This window comes from Phyllostomus hastatus, unplaced genomic scaffold (assembly GCF_019186645.2).
Source record: "Phyllostomus hastatus isolate PE091 unplaced genomic scaffold, TTU_PhHast_1.1 phas_contig_210, whole genome shotgun sequence".
In the NCBI taxonomy this organism is placed as follows: Eukaryota; Metazoa; Chordata; class Mammalia; order Chiroptera; family Phyllostomidae; genus Phyllostomus; species Phyllostomus hastatus.
In genome coordinates, this window is record NW_025333737.1 from 33,888,755 (window position 1) to 33,905,693 (window position 16,939).

A 16,939-nucleotide genomic window follows, 5' to 3' on the forward strand; every position below is an offset into this window, starting at 1 on the left:
AGGCCAGGAACTGGGCACCTCGGCTGAGTCCAATCCAAGCAGCTGGGGGACCCCACTCCTTTGCTGGTTTGCTAATTGCAGAATCATAAGGGCAACCACCTCTCACGGGGTGTTTATTATGTGCAAGGTGCTGTACGAAGCACCTTAGATGAGTTATTTCACTTTAATCCTCTCCCCCTAAATACGATAAAGCCGTTATTATACCTCCCATTTCACAGGTGGAAAACTAGTTTCAGAGAAAGTCGACTTTCTCAAGATCACACCGCAGAGAAGACGCAGAGCTGGGACCTGCGCGGGGCTGTCTGGCGCCGAAGGGCCTGCTCACAGCCAGCACCTCCTGCTGCCTCTGCCTCCACAAGGTCTCGGGGCGGGAAGAGCCGCCTCTGGAAGTCTCAGGTTCAGTCTTCTACTTGATGGGAGAGTCGTTCTGAGAATCTCCGGCAGAGGATCTTCCCAGCCCAGTTTGCATGCTCCCAGGGATGGGGAGCTCACTGCCTCCTGGGCTAGTCCATCAGCAGTTGCGTAGTACTGATGGCCAGAGACCTTTTTTTTTTCCTAAGGAGCCCAAGAAATCAGCCTCCTTCAGTCCCCAGTGAGTCCCCTCCAGAACGGCCTGCATCTCCCGGAGGACAGAGTGTGTGCTCCTCCAGGTTTGCCTATGGGAGGACTGAGTCAAGTCCCCTGGGCCAGAGAGGGGGCTGCCCTGCCCAAGGTTGTGCGGTGGGGGCGGGGAGCCGGGGACGGTGCCGGCATCCCTGGGAAGAGACGCCTACACATGTTATGGGTCTTTCATCTCCAGTGGTTTCGGATCTGTCTGGCTGAGTGATTGCCCAGAGCCACCCTGTTTAACATTCACGCAGACTGCGGGCTGGGCTACTGCGGGAGTCAATCATCCCTGCTGGCTTTGGCCCTCCCTGCCCCCCTGCCCCGGTTCCCAGCCCCCCAGGACCAGTACCTCCCTGGTCCCATGGCAACAGGGATGGCATCTGTTTCACATGGCATCCCGGGCCAGGAGAAGTCCATCCCGTCCCAGCTCTGCTGAGCTACAGGTAGCACAGGACGCAGCAGGAGCAGGGGGGGAGCGGGGGAGCTGGGGTGGGGATGGGGAGACTTTGCAGTTCTTTCTGAGCCTACCGAGAGCCAGGGAGCGTCTCAGAGCTGGAAGAGCCCTCACAGTCCCACTGGCCTAACCCCTCATCCCCTGTGTGGGGAGCATGGTGGTCACACAGCCCATTAGCAACACAGCTGGGCCTCGCGGGCCACCAACAGACATTTGTTAAATGAATGAATCATAGAATCATAAAGAGTGAGCGGCAGCCAGTGGATTATGCCAACATTCCCAGCCAGGGCACGACAGGGTCCAGAAGTTAAGCTCTGCGGCAGATGGCCATCGGCACTGTGCCTGAGAGCTCGAACTGTGCTGGGTCTTGCTTTCTCAACCGCTGCTGCTGCTGCTGCCGCTGCTGCCGCTGAGCACTTGGGCGATGAAAGCTCTTCTGCGGACTGAAGGGAAGCCGGTCAGCTTGTAGACACACCCGCGGGCCCTGCCTCTGTGCTCTGGAGCTGCAGAGATGCAGGCCCTTCCCCTGGGTTGTTTTGTCCCCCTCGTTCTGGGGGACGTCGGAGGAGAGATGACTCCTGACTCGGAGGGGCCTGGAGGGGTGATGTAATCGGCCAGAGGCCCAGAGACAGGTCAGGTCAGGAGCTAGGATGCCCCGGGCCCTGGGAGGGTGGGGGCAGTTGTCTGTGAACTCCTCTGGGTGTTGTCCATCCTCCTTCCGTTTGCGGGGCTGGCCCAGCCCGCTGCTGGTCAGGACCTCCTGCGCAGCTGGTTTCCGAGCTGCCTCTTCGCCTACCCCCTGCCCGCCCTCCCCTGCCCTGGACCTCAGTGTCTCTATGAGGCAAGAGAGTAGTTGCCCTTCCCAACATCAGACCCAAATCTCGTGGGTGGGTGTGGGTGGTACCAGGTCCTGCCTCCCCCCCCGCCCCAGCTGTTGCCCCTCACCTCCTCCATCACTGCTGGAAGCACTTCCACGGTCCCGCATGGTGCGAAGCCTGGAGAAATGAGGAGGGTCCAGGGCAGCTCTCGTTTCTCTGCTGGTTGAGGCTGCTCTGTAATTTGTGAAGCAAAACCAATCTTCTTCAAAATGTCCTTTCTCCTTCCTCAGCACCCCATAGTGCCTTGTGTTTCCTGGAAGAAGCTTCACGTGGGGGAGGGTTTGTGAGGGTGGGCTGTGGGCACAGTGCCAAAAGAGGGGGTCACCTTGGGGGATAGGACCAGAGGAATAAGGAGCAGTTGGGGCAGGAGTTAGAACCAGGGCTGAGAAGGGGGTAGGAGGAGGTGGCGTTTGGGAGACCATTCTACTTTCTGCCTTCCCACGCATCTTAAATCCCGCCCCCACTCCGGCTCTGCCCTTGAGGCTGCGCCGCCCAGAGCAGCAGCAGCAGCAGCAGCAGACTGGCTCCCAAGCCTTCAAAATGCGCAGATTGCCATTGGATGGGTGATCCCGGGGACTCCCTGCCTTAACTGGGAGCTTGCTTTCTACCCAGGAGGCAGTGGTTTAGCCAATCAGTGCCGGTATGCAAATGAGGGCATTCTGAGTAGCCTATTCCCTGCCCAGTCATCAGCAGAGTTATAACCTCCACTCTCTGATTGGCTCATCAGAAGGCTGAGCTTGGGAGTTCAGGCTCAATTATCTTCTTTAATGGGCCAGTGGTCAGGGGTGGGAACGAAAGAGTAGGTAATTAGCAGAACACACACACACACACACACACACACACGCACACACATACTGTCAGTGCACTTTGGAATACATCAACATTTTGCATCGTGTTTGACTTCAAATAATATAATGATTAGGTGACTTTTGCTAACCAGATGGCATGGGGCATGGGGGATTGGAACAGGTGTGAGAAGGGCAGGCTAGGACAAACACGGGATGGATATGGCTGCTACCACCCCCCGCCCTGCCCCGCCCCTGCCCAGTCACACATTTTCCACGTTACATCTTGTCTCTTTTTGGACTGGTGTCGATGCCTCTTTGTTGCCCCCTCCCTCCAATGTGGCCACTGAGACCTTGCCGACGTTTAGCACCAAGCCCCTGGGTGTGCCCGGAGCAGGGTCCTATGTGCACGGACCAGACAGAAAGATGTATTGTTCCCTGCAATAAATATCGACTGATTCATAAATCTGGTTGCCAGATTCGATCACCGTTGCTGCCTGCATAATCCAGGAGCGGGAAGACACTGGCGAATTCTGTGCTGGGCCTGCTGATTCCCAGTGGAAGATGTATAAACGTCGATGTCTGTTAGCTTCTTGCAACCTGTGGTGGGGGGGCTGTGTGAGGGGCTTGGGGAGAACACATTCTCTTGGATGAGAGGGCAGGTCTGGGGGGGGCGGTGAAGACCCAGGTGAGCCAAGGGACAAATGGTTCTACAGCGCGGGACGGCCACCCCCTCTTCCTCAGCATCTCCTGGCCTCCTCAGCTCGGACCTGTCTCTACGGCAACCACCTAGGTAATGCTGAACATCTGGATGAAAGGCGGAAGCAGCCAGCCCATCCCCCAGGTGTTTCTAAATACCAAGAGCTTTGTATGGAGAAACTGAGACACTGAGAGTGCTGCGGTTTTCACCGTTCACCCAGGTGTTGGGTGTCAGGTAAATACAGCCTAGGGGGGTCTCGAATCACTCTTTCCTAGAAACTCCTCTTGTTGACTCAGGGTCCCACAGCCCTCTGGGGAGTTGAACAGAAGGATGAAGGCAGTTGTTCTTGCTGGCATGTTCCTTCAGGTGCTGTGGGGAGGCGCCTTCTTATACTGTGGCCAGCTGCCTGGCTGGTGCAACTGGCCTTTGATGGGGGAGGCAGGTGGAGAGGACCTGCCCCTCTTTGCCACCCATCATACCTCCCCAGTCCCTCTGCACAGGGGCTCAACCCCCTGGGCTTCTTGGTGCTCACTCTCTCACCCCCTAGTCTTCCTAACAAATATACCTGAAGATCTGTCTCGTGCAGGCCTCTGCCTCGGCTCCAGATCCACCGTCCAAACTACCCCTTTTGGCCCTGCCCAGCTCTGGTTGGGGAGTGGGGTCCCCTGTGCCTGCCGGCCACGGAGAGACAGGGGTGGGAGGGCCCAGGACTGAGCTCCGTCAGGTCAGGGGCGTGGGAAGGGCTGCAGTCGATGCAGCGTTTCGGAATGTGCGGGCCAGCCGGGCTCTGACCCCAGCTGTGCTGCCTGCCACCTGCCCGGGGCTGCGGTGGGGCAAAGTCCGTGAATGCGAACCAGAGCGAGCGCCCGGCCTGGGAGGGGGAGCATGCGCTGCAAGGCTGGATTCTTGGCGCCTCGTGAGTGCAGGCTGCTGGCTGGTGGGTGGAGGCTGCGGAGATGAGTCAGAGGCGGACCCTGGCAGGCGCCTCCCCCCGATGTCCACAGCAAATGCAGACAAGGGCAGTGGGCGGGACTGGGCCAGCGTTCCCTCTGTTGGGAGAGGCGGGGGAGGCCTCAAGGAGAGGCAGCGTGGTCTTTGTGTCACTGGGGGGATGCACAGTTATTACTGGGATTGGGGGGGCATTCCAAGAGGGGGTGCTGGCACGAGCTAAGCCTGGAGGTGGGACAGCCCAGGGTCTGGAGAACAGAGGACAGAAAGAGCTGGAAGCTGGACAGAGACTGGAAAGGGAGGAGTCGCCATATCGGGAAGGGCCTTGAATGCTGGGTGAGGGGCTGTGCCCAGCCCTGTGGGCCGTGGGCACCTGCAGGAGGAGCAGTCAGAGCCGAGTTTTTAGGTGGCGGCTCGGGCAGTGGTGTGATGGGGGGCGGGGCTTGAGGGGGATGGGACCCCAGACGCGGCCTGGGGTGGCCCTGGGCCTGAGTGGAGCTATGTGGGATGGACACTGAGCTCACACAGGCCAAGGGTGGGTCACAGAGAGCTGGTGCACACCCCCGGGAAAAAGGGGGCCCAGGTGCTGTGGCCAGGCACCCCGTGTCTCTTCTGCTGGGTTCCCCGTCTCCCTTGGGGGAAGGGGAGTGGTTGCCTCCACCCAGGAAGCAGAAAGTGGAATTTGGAATAAATCCCGCATACCCCCACGGAAGGTTAGAGTGAGAGACGCTCCGAGAGGTCATCAAGTGCCCCCGTCTACTTCCTGAATGCCGACAGGAGGTCTAGGGAAGACAAGGCGTGTCTTGTTGCTAAGGGCCCCAGCTGGGAAGGGCCCAGCAGCACCCCTGGGAGCACCCGCCACACCCTCCCCTGGGTGAGGCCAAGTCAGCAAAGGCGTGCTGAGCCCCTACTGCGCGCCAGGCGTCAGGTAGGCAGGCACACGGGAGGCCACAGCGAGTGCGATGTTGTCCCAGCCCTCAAAGAGCAGGAGAGAGAGGGAGCCAGAGGCACCAAACCACCTACGTGGTGACACAGGCATCAAGAATTTCAACAGCAACGGCAAGACACCCCGACAGCCCGGGCTCTGCCCCGCCCCCCGCTCGTTTTCTGTCTGTCTGGCTGGCTGTTGACTCCCAATATTTTTTTTTCTCTAAAATCCACGCCCCTCACACACACACCCCTCTCCGTGTGAGCCTAGAATGTCTTCATTAAAAAGAAGCACATGCCGTGATAGAGAGAAACATGGGGCTGTAATTACAATGATTGGGACCGCCCCCTGGACATTTCCTCCTTGGCCCGGCCTGGCTTCCACTGCCCTCACCGACACCCTCGTCCACCGTTGGGTGGTTTTACAGGTGCCCAGGTGTGACATCTTGCCGCTTCCAAACCCCGAGCAGACTGTGGCCAGGTGGCGTGGGCCCCTGCCTCCTGCAGGGATGCTAAAGACCCTGTTCGTGATGATGCACGCAAGTGCCAGGCACTGTTCGCAACTCCGGGACGGAGGGACGTGGCCAGGATCGCCACCCTCACGGGGCCTGTGCGGGACAGACGAGCCAGCCCACGCATTCGCCAGGACCGAACACGCTCTGCTAGGGGGCCGGAGGTACCCAGGAGAAAAGGCAAGGGAGTGGGGGTGGGCGATGGCGGGCTGATGCGTCATTCTGAGAGTGTAGCCGGACGGCCTCACTGAGGAGCTGACGTTGGAGTCCAGACGAAGAGAGGGAGCCGGCGGTGGGGTGTCGGGAGGAGGGGCAGCCAGAGGAGGGGCAGCCGGAGGGACCGGGGACTGCAGAGGCTGGGCGCAGGCCCGGGCCTGCGGGCTGTGGGCAATGGCGAGGTGGTGGTGGTGGCTGGGGAGGTAGAAGCGCTGAAGACAGAGGTAGGGCATGAGGTCAGCGAGGTCACGGCCCTGGATCGTACAGGGCCCCGACAGTCACCACTGGACTGTGGGCTTCTACCCTGGGGAAGCGCCCACCCCACTGAGATCCCAGCTCCGAGGAGGGAGCGGCTTCCGTGTTCTACCTGTCGAAGGAGCCCTGGCCTCCTCTCCTTCCTCTGTCGTAAAGCCAGGGCCTGATGGACAGGGGGGTATGTCCTTCCTCAGTCTCCCACACCAGCTCTCGTCCACCCAGTTCTGCATCCGTGCCACCCCGCCACGGCCCACAGCCACACCCGTTTGGGGCACGCAGGTGTCGTGACCTTGGAGTGGCTGGCCTGTGCACGTGGGTAGCGCCAGCTTCGGGGGGAAGAGCGGAGAGACGGGATCCCAGGTGAGCATCTGACCAGCGGGCTCCTCCGGCCGGGGCCACCCTGGGGGGCCACGGGGTTGGCCCTCTGCGGACTGGCACAGCCCCAGGCCCTCCCGACAGACGGCACCGTTTTGTAGATGAAACGATCCCTTAGGCCCACTCTGACCCTCTTCCTGGCTCCTTCCCAGCCTGTGGAAGTTTTAAAAATCCAATCAATCTCAGGGTATTGGGAGACCCGTGGGCTCTGGAGCCAGCCAGCTTCCAGTCCCAGACCTGCCATGTATCTGCTGCGTGAGCTTTTTAATTATCCTCACCCAAGGACATGCTTGTTGATTTTAGAGAGAGAGGGGAAGGGAGGAAGAAAGAAGGAGAGAAACATCGATGTGAGAGAGAAGCATTCATCTGTTGCCTCTCGTATGCCCCCCGACCAGGGACTGAACCCACAACCCTGGCATGTGCCCTGACCGGGAATCGAACCCTTCAGTTTATGGGTCGATGCTCCAACCAACTGAGCCACACTGGCCAGGGCTGCTGTGTGATCTCACACCGGTTGCTGAGTTCCTCTGGGCCTCTGTTTCCTGTCTGCAGAGTGGGTGCAGCGGCCTGGTGTTGACCCCACGGGGTTGTCGGGAAGGCTGGATGTCACGATGCAGGAAAGGGCCTGCCACATACCAAGCCCTTGGTGAACCTCGGCTTTTATTGTGGCAGCAGCCAGGACAATGGGTGGATCCTGGGCCCCAGCACCCCCTGCAGTGTCAGGAGGAGAGGCACCCTTTCTCGGCACCCAACACCTGCCTGGGGCCAGGGGGCTCTGCAGGCAGCTGTGGTCCTCTCACGGCCCCCCTGACCCTGCTGCCAGCTCTGTGGGTTGCACAGGGACTGTCCTCATGGTTGTGCCAGTCTGTGCTGGAGCTGGTGTACCTCTGCGTCTCTCGGGCGATGCTGGGAGATCCAGTTGCCTCCTGGGTTTTTCTTCAAGTGCGTGGCGCCTGCAGCAGAGTGAGAGGAGAGAAGTCCCACTGAGGGGCGTCGGCGGGCCTGGGTTCTCATCCCGCCCACGCCATGGGACCTTGGGCGGGTCACCTCTCCTCCGAGCAATCATTTTGGTAAAAGCTCGAGCTCAGCCCAGAGGATCTAGCTGTCCCTCTGGTTGGGGGCGGGGAGGGGGAATCATTTTGAAGATCAAAAAAAAAAAAAAATCAAACCCAAGTTTTAGTGCCAAAGTGGAAAGTCTCTCATCTGTGCAAAATGGGTTTAAATTAGCCTGTGTTTAAAAAAGAACAGACGGGGGAAAAATAATGGGGCCTGGAATGGGAAGTCCAGGTGAGGCCCAGCACTCTGCCGGCAAAGCGGGTGAGCGGGGTGGGGTCATTATCCTCAGCATCCGAGCGTTCCGAGTCTCTGATTTGAAAGGCTTTGCAGGTGTGGGGAAGGGCTGGGGCGTACCCCCACCTGCAGAGCTTCAGATTAGGAGTTGGGAAGGGAAGGAGGGATATAGCCAGATATATCTGCTCTGACGGTGGGTTACTTTGGAGGCTGGGCTGGCGAGGAGGAATCTCAACCCAGGGAGGGAGTTGGCTTTGCTGAGGAAGAGGCTGGCAAACCCGGCGAATGGCTTTGCCCACCGAGGTCGCCTCATGGGCCTGGCCGGGTCTTCAGAATTAGCATTTGCTTTTCCCCATTCAGTCTGTTTGACCAGGGGGTTTGATGCAGGGGGGGCTGGGGTGACGGTGGGGAGACAGACCGGGCTGAACGGTGTTGTACCCAGTGCCGACCTCGGCAGGGCAGACCTGCTGGCTGCAGCCGTGTGCAAGAAGCTGGGTGGGGGCCCATCCAGGGTGCTGGGGTGGGGGTGGTTACCCAGTTGGAGAACTGGAGGATCAGGTGACTTCGTCTGGATCACAAAGAACAGAGCTCTGTGGGCAGGTGCTCCAGGTGGAGGGGACCGCGTGGGAAAAGGCTCAGAGGCCAGCAAGGAGGAGCAGGAGGTGGCTGATGCCGACCGTGGCCACTAGGCCCTCCGCCCATCCTTAGAGACCCAGGGCCCTCAGACCCTGAGACAGGACAGTCCTCTGTCCAAGGGACTCCAGTCTCTTGTCGGCACAGCTGATTGGACCGGGGTGGACCCCTGACCTATGCTGAGCCAATCAGAGCCCTGTTCCTGCGACTGGGGATTTGAATCCTGAAAACTAGTCGGATGGGTGGCGCTTTGCAGGTGCACCGATGGGAAGCTCATCCTGGGAGGAGGAGCTGGCAGCAGACAAGCAGCGCCGCCTGCCAGCCCGGGCCCCGGGGCTGCGAGTAAGCAGAGGAAGCTGGCGTGTGGTGAGGAGCAGGAGTTGGGGGGAGCTCATTCCCTCCTCCCGGGGCCTTTGCCCGGACCGGAGGAGTCTCCCCTCGTGGTCACATGACGAGCTCCTGGCCAGTTAGGTCTCAACCAGATGCCACCCTCTCAGAGAGGCCTTCCCCAGCCCTGCCATTCAATATCGCGCCCGATTTTTCCACAGCTCATACTGTTATTGTTTGAGGTGACCCGTCGCTGGTTTACTCCTCTACGGCCCCTTTCTCCCCCGGGAACGGGAGTCCCGTGCGGGCAGGACCCTGTCACCCTCCACCGCTCTGTCTTCCCCGGGTGACGGGTTGGGAAACAGGCACGCCCAGCTCTCGGAAGTGTCTGCTGGAAGACGGAATCTTTCCATACACGCACATATACGTGGTGTCATTTAAATAAAGTAGGTCCATGCCGTAGGGTGGTTGTTTATTTCTTTTTTAACTCGCTTTTTTCACCCAGGTGCAGGGCGGGGCCATTTTTGACGTCAGGCGCCCACCACTGGCTCACCTGCCCGTCGCCGGCCTAGTCTGAGCGTTCCTGGAGGCGGGTGCATGGTGGGAAAGGGAGGAGGGCCTGCCTTTCGCATCTGGCAGATCCAGCACCCCGGCCTGCTGCAGCTGGCTGTGTGGCCCCAGGTGCGTTCCCTCAGCTGGGACGTCAGTGGCTTCCCCGTGCGGGCAGGGCCCCACCCCGCCACTCAGACCCTGGCTGCAGACTCAGAGCGTGGCCCTGCCCCTCCCCCCGCCCCAGACCCGGCCTGTGGCTTAGGTCTGTGGCCGCCTCCTCCCTCCGTCCCCTGGAGGGCGACAGGTGGGGCGCGAACCTGGAGGTCCAGGCGGAAGGGACCAGACGGCTGTGCTGCAGCCAGCCTGGCCCATCTCCAGCATCTGCTGCCCTTCTTCTAGGAAAGAAAAGAACAAAAACAAACCTTGCTGTCATCAAGCAATTAAGTGGAAATCAAATAATCCCAAGGATAGAAAAAAAAACCCAATTAATAAAGGAGCAGCGAAAACTAACGAAACGGCGGGGGCCGCGAGGAAACGCTGAGCGGACGCCTGTAACAGGGCAGCAGCGGTGCTGGAGGCTGCCGGGAGGGGGCGGGGCGCCGGGCGCAGTGTCGGAGCTGGAGCTGCGGGCGGGCGGGCGCATCGTGTGTGTATGTGGGGAGGGGGGCGCCCTGCAGCCCCGGGGCATCTGAAGATGCTCTGCGGTGACCCCAGCCGATGAGGAGACCCAGCCCCGCCGGAGGGAGCTCCCAGACCCACTGGGGCAGACACCATCTCTGTCCCGGCGGTTAGGGATTTGGGTTTATGGAACCGCTGTTATATGTCAGACCCTGTGCTCGCGGTTTCACACAACATCGGTTCCTGAAACGTTATTACTTGACCGTCTTGTTCAGGATGAAACCCGAAGTGTCCCTCCGGCTCTGCTTGGGGCAGCCGCATTGCATCTCCAAAGTTGTCGCCTCCCACTCGCCTCCTTCCGCCGCCCCTCTTCAAACACCCTCCCCCTCCGGGCCTTTGCACAGACCTCTCCTGCCGGCCTGGAGCACCCTCCCCTCCGATGTCCACAGGCCTTGATCCACACACATCACGCTGGGGAGCCCTCTGACCGAGGAAAGGCCCCAGGCTGGGAAGAGAGGCCCCCCCCAAGGAGGGAGGGAGGGGCAACAAGGAAAAACCCTGCAAAAGCCATTCCTGGCCTGGGACTTACCGCCTCATCCGTACACAGGGAACCCTCCCGGCTTGCCCCTTGGAGGTCACCAGGCCGGAAGGGGAGGCCCCACGTGCAGCGCTGGGTAGGAGGTCAGAGGCAGAGTCAGGAGTGGAGGCCTCCGAAGGTGAGGTGGTCAAGCAGCGGCTCAGGCCCTGGACCCAGACGGACAGAGCTCGGGGGCCGGTCGTCTGAGCCCGCACGGCTCCCGCTGCTATGTCCACCACACGGGGGCAGTCGCTCAGGACCACGTTTCCTGGCTGCCGCGCGGGAAGCCAACAATCCCCCGAAATGAAATTATTTTCAGAACTCGTTCGGTGACATAACTGGAAGTGACACGAGGCCGTAAACACGCAGAGTTTACTCACTTTGCTTTATGTGAAGAGTCACATGTTTCGCTACAGATACACCGGTGGATTCGATTATCGACGAGCCCCCGGAGGCTTTATGGAATAAACATTTTATGCGCTGAATGACTTTTCAAAAATCTGGTTCCCAGGGTTTTGGAAAATGGATTTGGACCTGTAGCATCCACTCTATGAGGCTGAAATAAAGCGACCCTCCCGTGGCCCCTTGGACACCGCGGGCACCAGTAAATGCCCGGGTACTTCTGCGAGGTGGCAGTAGTGTTTTCACGTCATGTGTCTGAAAACAGAGGCCCAGAAAGGTTAAGTAATTCTCCCAGGGGTCAACCAGCAGGTAAGTGGCAGAGCTCAGACTCTCAGACATAAAATTCAGAATCTCAGTCCCGACCCAAGTCCCCCTGATGGAATGTTCACAATCAGGTGATTTGCTCTTGCCAGAGCCAGTCCAGGATGAAGTTTACCCCGTGGCCTGTGGCCTGGCCCCCCGTGCCTCAGCCCTCAGCCTCCTGGGCACAGGATTCGCGGAGAGGCTGGCTGGCATGCCGGGCTCCTCCTCCGAGCTCCGTTGCAGGTGGAGTTTGGGAAATCACACTACCCAGTGCCTGGCTGACAGGTGGCCTCCTGCAGAGCGCTGTCGGATGCTGGTGCCGCAAAACCGACGCAGCACTGACTACCCTGTTCTCCCTCAGCTGTTTTTACTGGGGCTTCTGGGAATGGGGGTGGGGCAGGCTCCTGTCCATCACAGCTCTCTGGGGCCCGGGTGGGTTCTGAGTTCCCAGAGTCAGGGAACGGCGGGCACTTGGGGGCCAGGGAGGGGGCATGTGCCACGAAGCCAGGGTCCCCATGGGGCTCTTTGGCATGGCTCGGTGACGCCCTGCGGCATGAACGGAGGAGGGCTGGATGGCGGCGGGCCGTGCGGGGAGCCAGAGCCTCTCACCCGCGGGTGGACCCTGAAGAGTGGGGCAGGCGCGGTACCTGTGCTCATCACCGCCCAGAGGGTGCCCAGCGGTGCTCGGCCCCCGGAGGCCCTGGGACCGGGGACCCTGGCATGTGCCTCAGTGGGGGGGACAGGGTCAGGATCTGAGGGGATCTCGGCTGACTGGAGCGAAGACCAGAATCTGACAAGATGAAGCGGACCAGGCACCTGGAGACACCTGTCTGCGGGGTCCCAGGAGCCGAGGCTGGCCCAGCTGGAAGGCCACTCACCGGGGACCTTAGCGGTAGTCAGATGCCGGGCAGCGGTGAGGCTGCGCAGGGCGGGGGTGGTGTGGGCACCCAAACAGTGAATGCTCCCTGGGTCTCCGTTAGGGCCAGAACAGCAGCCCAAACAAGGGGCGAGGCAGTTCTTTTCTGGGCCGGTCCAGTGCCCAGGGGAAGGTTCAGGAAGGATATGGACAAAGGATGTCCCAGTGCAGGGCCGGGTCGGGAGGAGCCTTGAAAACTGGAAGGAGGGCCGGTGGCAGACATAAGACATCGGGTTTAGAGTCAGGGGTAGACGCTCCCTCTCTGCGAGGCCACCCAATCTGTCTCTGCACAGCTGTGGTGGAGAAATCCCCGGCTCTAAAGGCCGCAGGGCGTGGGAAAGCGTGAGGTGCTCAGGCTAGAGACGAAGAAGGACTTCCTGAACCCTTAGGAACACCAGTGCCAAGGTGTCACCCCCTCGGGCTGCAGTCAAGAGTAAGGTGCCTGCCCTCCATGTGCGTGCGGGTGCCTGGCTCGGGGCTGGGCAATGAATGGTCCAGGTGCCCACAGGGGGTCCCTCTCAGCCCCAGGGTGCGGCTGGGAGCCCCCTGAGCCAGGAGGAGGGGACACGGTGGGCAGGGGGGCCGAGGAGGCAGGGGACCCGCAGCATCTGGGCTGGGCTGGGCTGGCGGTCTCCGCGAGCTCCAGGCCCTGGCCAGAGGCGGGCAGGGAGCTAGCTGGTCAGCACACCCTCCCTTTTAATTACCCCCTCGGCCTAATTGGTCTCCCCGCCTCCTCTCCCACTGTTAGGAAGGGCCCATTGTTCGCTGCCTGCATGTTTACCAAGCAAATGGGCTTTAAAAGCCTTCACAGACACAGAGAACCCATTTAGGAGGCTGGGTGGGTAAAATTATTTATAGAGATGAATGGTTATGGTTCTCATGCCGTTAGGAAGCCAGGAGCCATATGTGAAGGGCGGGGGCAGCGGGGCCGGGGGTGCCCACCTCTGCCGGAACCCTGCCGGCTGCACCTTCTCCCGCACCGCCCTCCCGGTCCCCGCTTCCTCCCGGCCGGCTGGCCAGCCGCTCTCCCAGACAGACGGTGCTCTGGCTTCGGGCTTGCCCCCCTCCTCCGGCATCCGTGTCTGTTTTCCTTTCGGAATCTCCCTTTAGCTTGCCCCGCCCCGCCCCGCCCCCTCCCTCTCCTCCTCTCGTGCTCCGTGGGTTAGTTTCCCTGTTTCCTTTCTGCCCCTCTTCCTCAAGGTCTATATTTGGAGTTGTGGGTGCCTCTCTGTCTCTTTGTGTGCTGTCTCCGTGAATCTCTCTGGAGCTCTCTCTCTCTCTCTCTCTCTCTCTCTCTCTCACCCCCCCCCCATCTTCACATCAGACTCTCTCCTCCCTGTTGCTCAGTCTCTCTCTGCCGCTGATCTCTCCCCATCTCTGCGTCTCTGACTCTCGCTATCATTTTTGCTCTCCGTTCCTCTCTCCTGCTGCAACCTGTGTGCTTTGTCTAACCCACCACGCTGGGCTCCAGGCAGCCCCGCTCCCTAAAGGCCTGTCACACGCAGCTCTGATCCCCATTTGAGGCTGTAGGAGTGGCTGGTGGGTAGGCTCCGGAGCGCCCCGGAACGGGCTGCCTCCGCAGGGGCCAGTGCTCTCATGGCCGGATGGGTTTGGGGCCTGGAGGGTGGGAGCCTCTGCTTCCCCCACAGAAAGAGAGCCAACTCGGAGGAGCCGGCCACCCAGGATCACCCACTAAGGAGTGGGGGGAGCAGAGAGGAGAGACTGGGCGCCAGTGCACCCCACAAGCTCTCGCTCATCCTCAGGCTGAGACCCAAGGGACAGAGCGCAGGTCCCAAGGGGGAGGAGTGTCTGGAGCTCCAGGCTGCAGTGCGCTGCCTGTGCGGCCCCTTAACTGCACCGAGGCGGACCCAGCCAACCGGACACAGGCCTCCTGGGACTGCGGTGGCTGGGCCTTGCGGCCATTCTCATCCCTCTGTCCTATCTGCTCACGAAACGGTCCTGCCCTCTTTTCCTCCCCTGGAAATTGAGGAGGAGGATTCAAATCAGGGGTGGGGCGTCCCTGGTTCTTATTTTTGGACTTTGTACTTGAACTTACATTTAGAGACAATTTGAATCTACTTATCATCTGGACCTCAATTTGCCAGCTTCCAGGATGGTATTAACAACCCTGACCCCACTTAGCCTTTCGTGGGTGAAATTAATAATTAATAACCGCAGCAGCACCAGCCAGCATTCATCTGGAGCTCGCCGTGCATGAGGCGTGGTACGAGGGTGTCCAGCAGGGTCCTGTTGCGTGCTCACGGCTGTGTGCGGCAGGGGCTGGCATGGCCCCCGTCACCCACGTGGGAAAGCAGACGCTCGAGGCCCCGGCACAGGGACGCACAGCAAGTGGTTAGCAAAAACCCCGGGACTGCAACTCTGCTCTTCCCTGCCCTGTGTTCTCTGCCCTGAATCACACGGAGGGTTGGGCGCAGGTGGGAGGGGGACAGGTGCCGGTCCCTCTCTGGGGAAGGAGGCCCCAGCTGTGGGAAGCCTTCCCCCCTGCCGGGGAGGGCGTGGCCGTTGAGGGAGATCAGCTGCCCTGGGGTCTGGAGAGCCCTGCTCCCCAGAGAGGGATTTGGGGCCAGGCGTGCTCCGTGGGGCAGCGGTGGAGACAGGGGGCTTCTCTTGTTCCTTCAAGGTCCACCCGAAGCCAGGGCCAGCTGGGAGAGGAGTAACAAACAGCAGGGCTGGGGCCTGGGGAAGGTGGAGAGACCAGAAGGGGGAGCCCTGGTGGACCTTCAGAGCACCTGGCACGTAGTAAGTGCTCAGTTAATGCTGCTCGATGATGGACTCAGGAATCAGCACAAGACCCAGGGCTCCCTGCTGTCCGGAGCCCTCCGCCGTGATACCCGTGGGCTGGGGTGACCGGGAAGGGGGAGACCCCTTTCTGCTCGGAACGTGGGGCTGGGAGCTCCCTTCAGAGGGGACGCTGAGGTCCTTCCGTTCTTCTGTCGGCAAAAACTCGGTGGAGGAGCGGCTGGGACAGGTCACCAGAAGCCCCAATCCCTTGGCCACGCCCCAGGGCAAGGGAGCAAGTGGCCAGGCCAGTCGGACCTTTGGGGTGCACACCCCTGCCACTGGGGGAGCCCTGCCCCTAACTGCACCTGCCAACCCGGTTTCCAGATGGGACACTGGCAGCTGTCCTGGGGTCAGTTACTTTGTCTTTTTTTTTTTTTTAAGATTTTATTTATTTATTTTTAGAGAGGGAAGGAGAGAGAGAGAGAGAGAGAGAGAGAGAGAGAGAGAGACATCAATGTGCGGTTGCTGGGGGCTGCGGCCTGCAACCCAGGCATGTGCCCTGACTGGGAATTGAACCTGCGACACTTTGGTTCACAGCCTGCACTCAATCCACTGAGCTACATCAGCCAGGGCAGGTATCATTTACTTTGAAAAAGGACCATCGTGACTCTCCTCCTGAAATAAAATGAGCATGCATCAGAGGTTGCATTTAACAGTGTTCAGCAAGCAACTCTGCGAGATGTTACCACCTGCTTGAGGGAGAACCCAAAGTACCTGACATTCAAAGTATATAGTCACGCAAGGTACGCTGACATGAATTTACAGGCAGACACCCAAGCTGGCAGGTCTAGTCCCTGTCCACCGAGCCACAATCCCCAGCATCTGTCTGGACTAGATGTGACCGGATGTGACCGACAGTTGGGATGAGAACGGCAGCAGGGCCGGGGTCTGGGAGCGGGGGGAGACATCTGGAGGCAAACATTTCCCTGTTTGCACTGGGCAGCCGGGGTCCCGGCTTGGCTGGCCCCTCCCAGCGACGGGCATCCCCACGGTGCAGTGCATGGCCACCTGTGCTCAGCGAAGACATGTGGACCCACGTGCAAAGTGCATTCTCGTGCGTGGTCTCGTTTTCTGGTCACAGAGTTGCGGGAGGCAGGGAGGACGGAGCTCATGCCTTTCATGTCATAGATGACAAGGTGGGTGCTTGAAAAAGAAGAAAACAAGCCCAGGTCAGAGAATGAGTCGGCGTCGGAGTTCAAGATCCAGAGCGGTCCCCTGTCTGGGGGGCGGGGCTGTGCCCGGGCCAGGTGTCCAGACCTCTGTTCCGGGACTGCCGGTATTCGAGTCCCGGAGCCCAGAGCCTGGTGATGGGTGGGTGGGGCTTTCACTCTTGGGGCTCCGGCAGGGCACCTCGGCTGGATAGTGGCCGCCTTGGCAAAGGCCTAGGCTGCTCCGGAGAAGGAGGTGCCAGGGGTTGCTGGGCTTGTTGGCAGCCCCACTCCAGGAATGGGGAGGAGACGGGGTTTGGGACGGAGCATCGGGCAGTGCTCCAGCACCCTCCGCTTGCTCCTGGCAGCGCCCTCCTGGCCCCCAGCCGCTCTGGGCCTGTCCCTCCGCCACACGGGGCCTGCCCCGGCGGCTGGCTCCCAGCCCGGAGGCTGCCGGGAGAGGCTGTCCCTTCCCCGCTGTCTGCCACATGTTCTAGTTCATGTGTGTGTCCACGGCGATGATCCGAAGCAGCCCTGGCCAATCCAAGTACGCAAGCCACAAAGCTGAGTGACATATGTCACTTTCCAGCGACCACACTTTAAAAAGTAAAAATAAGCAGCTGGAATTAACGTTAATAATGTATTTTATTTAATCCAAGATGTCCAGAATGTTATTGCAACAGGTCACGAATATAAAACATCACTAATGACATGG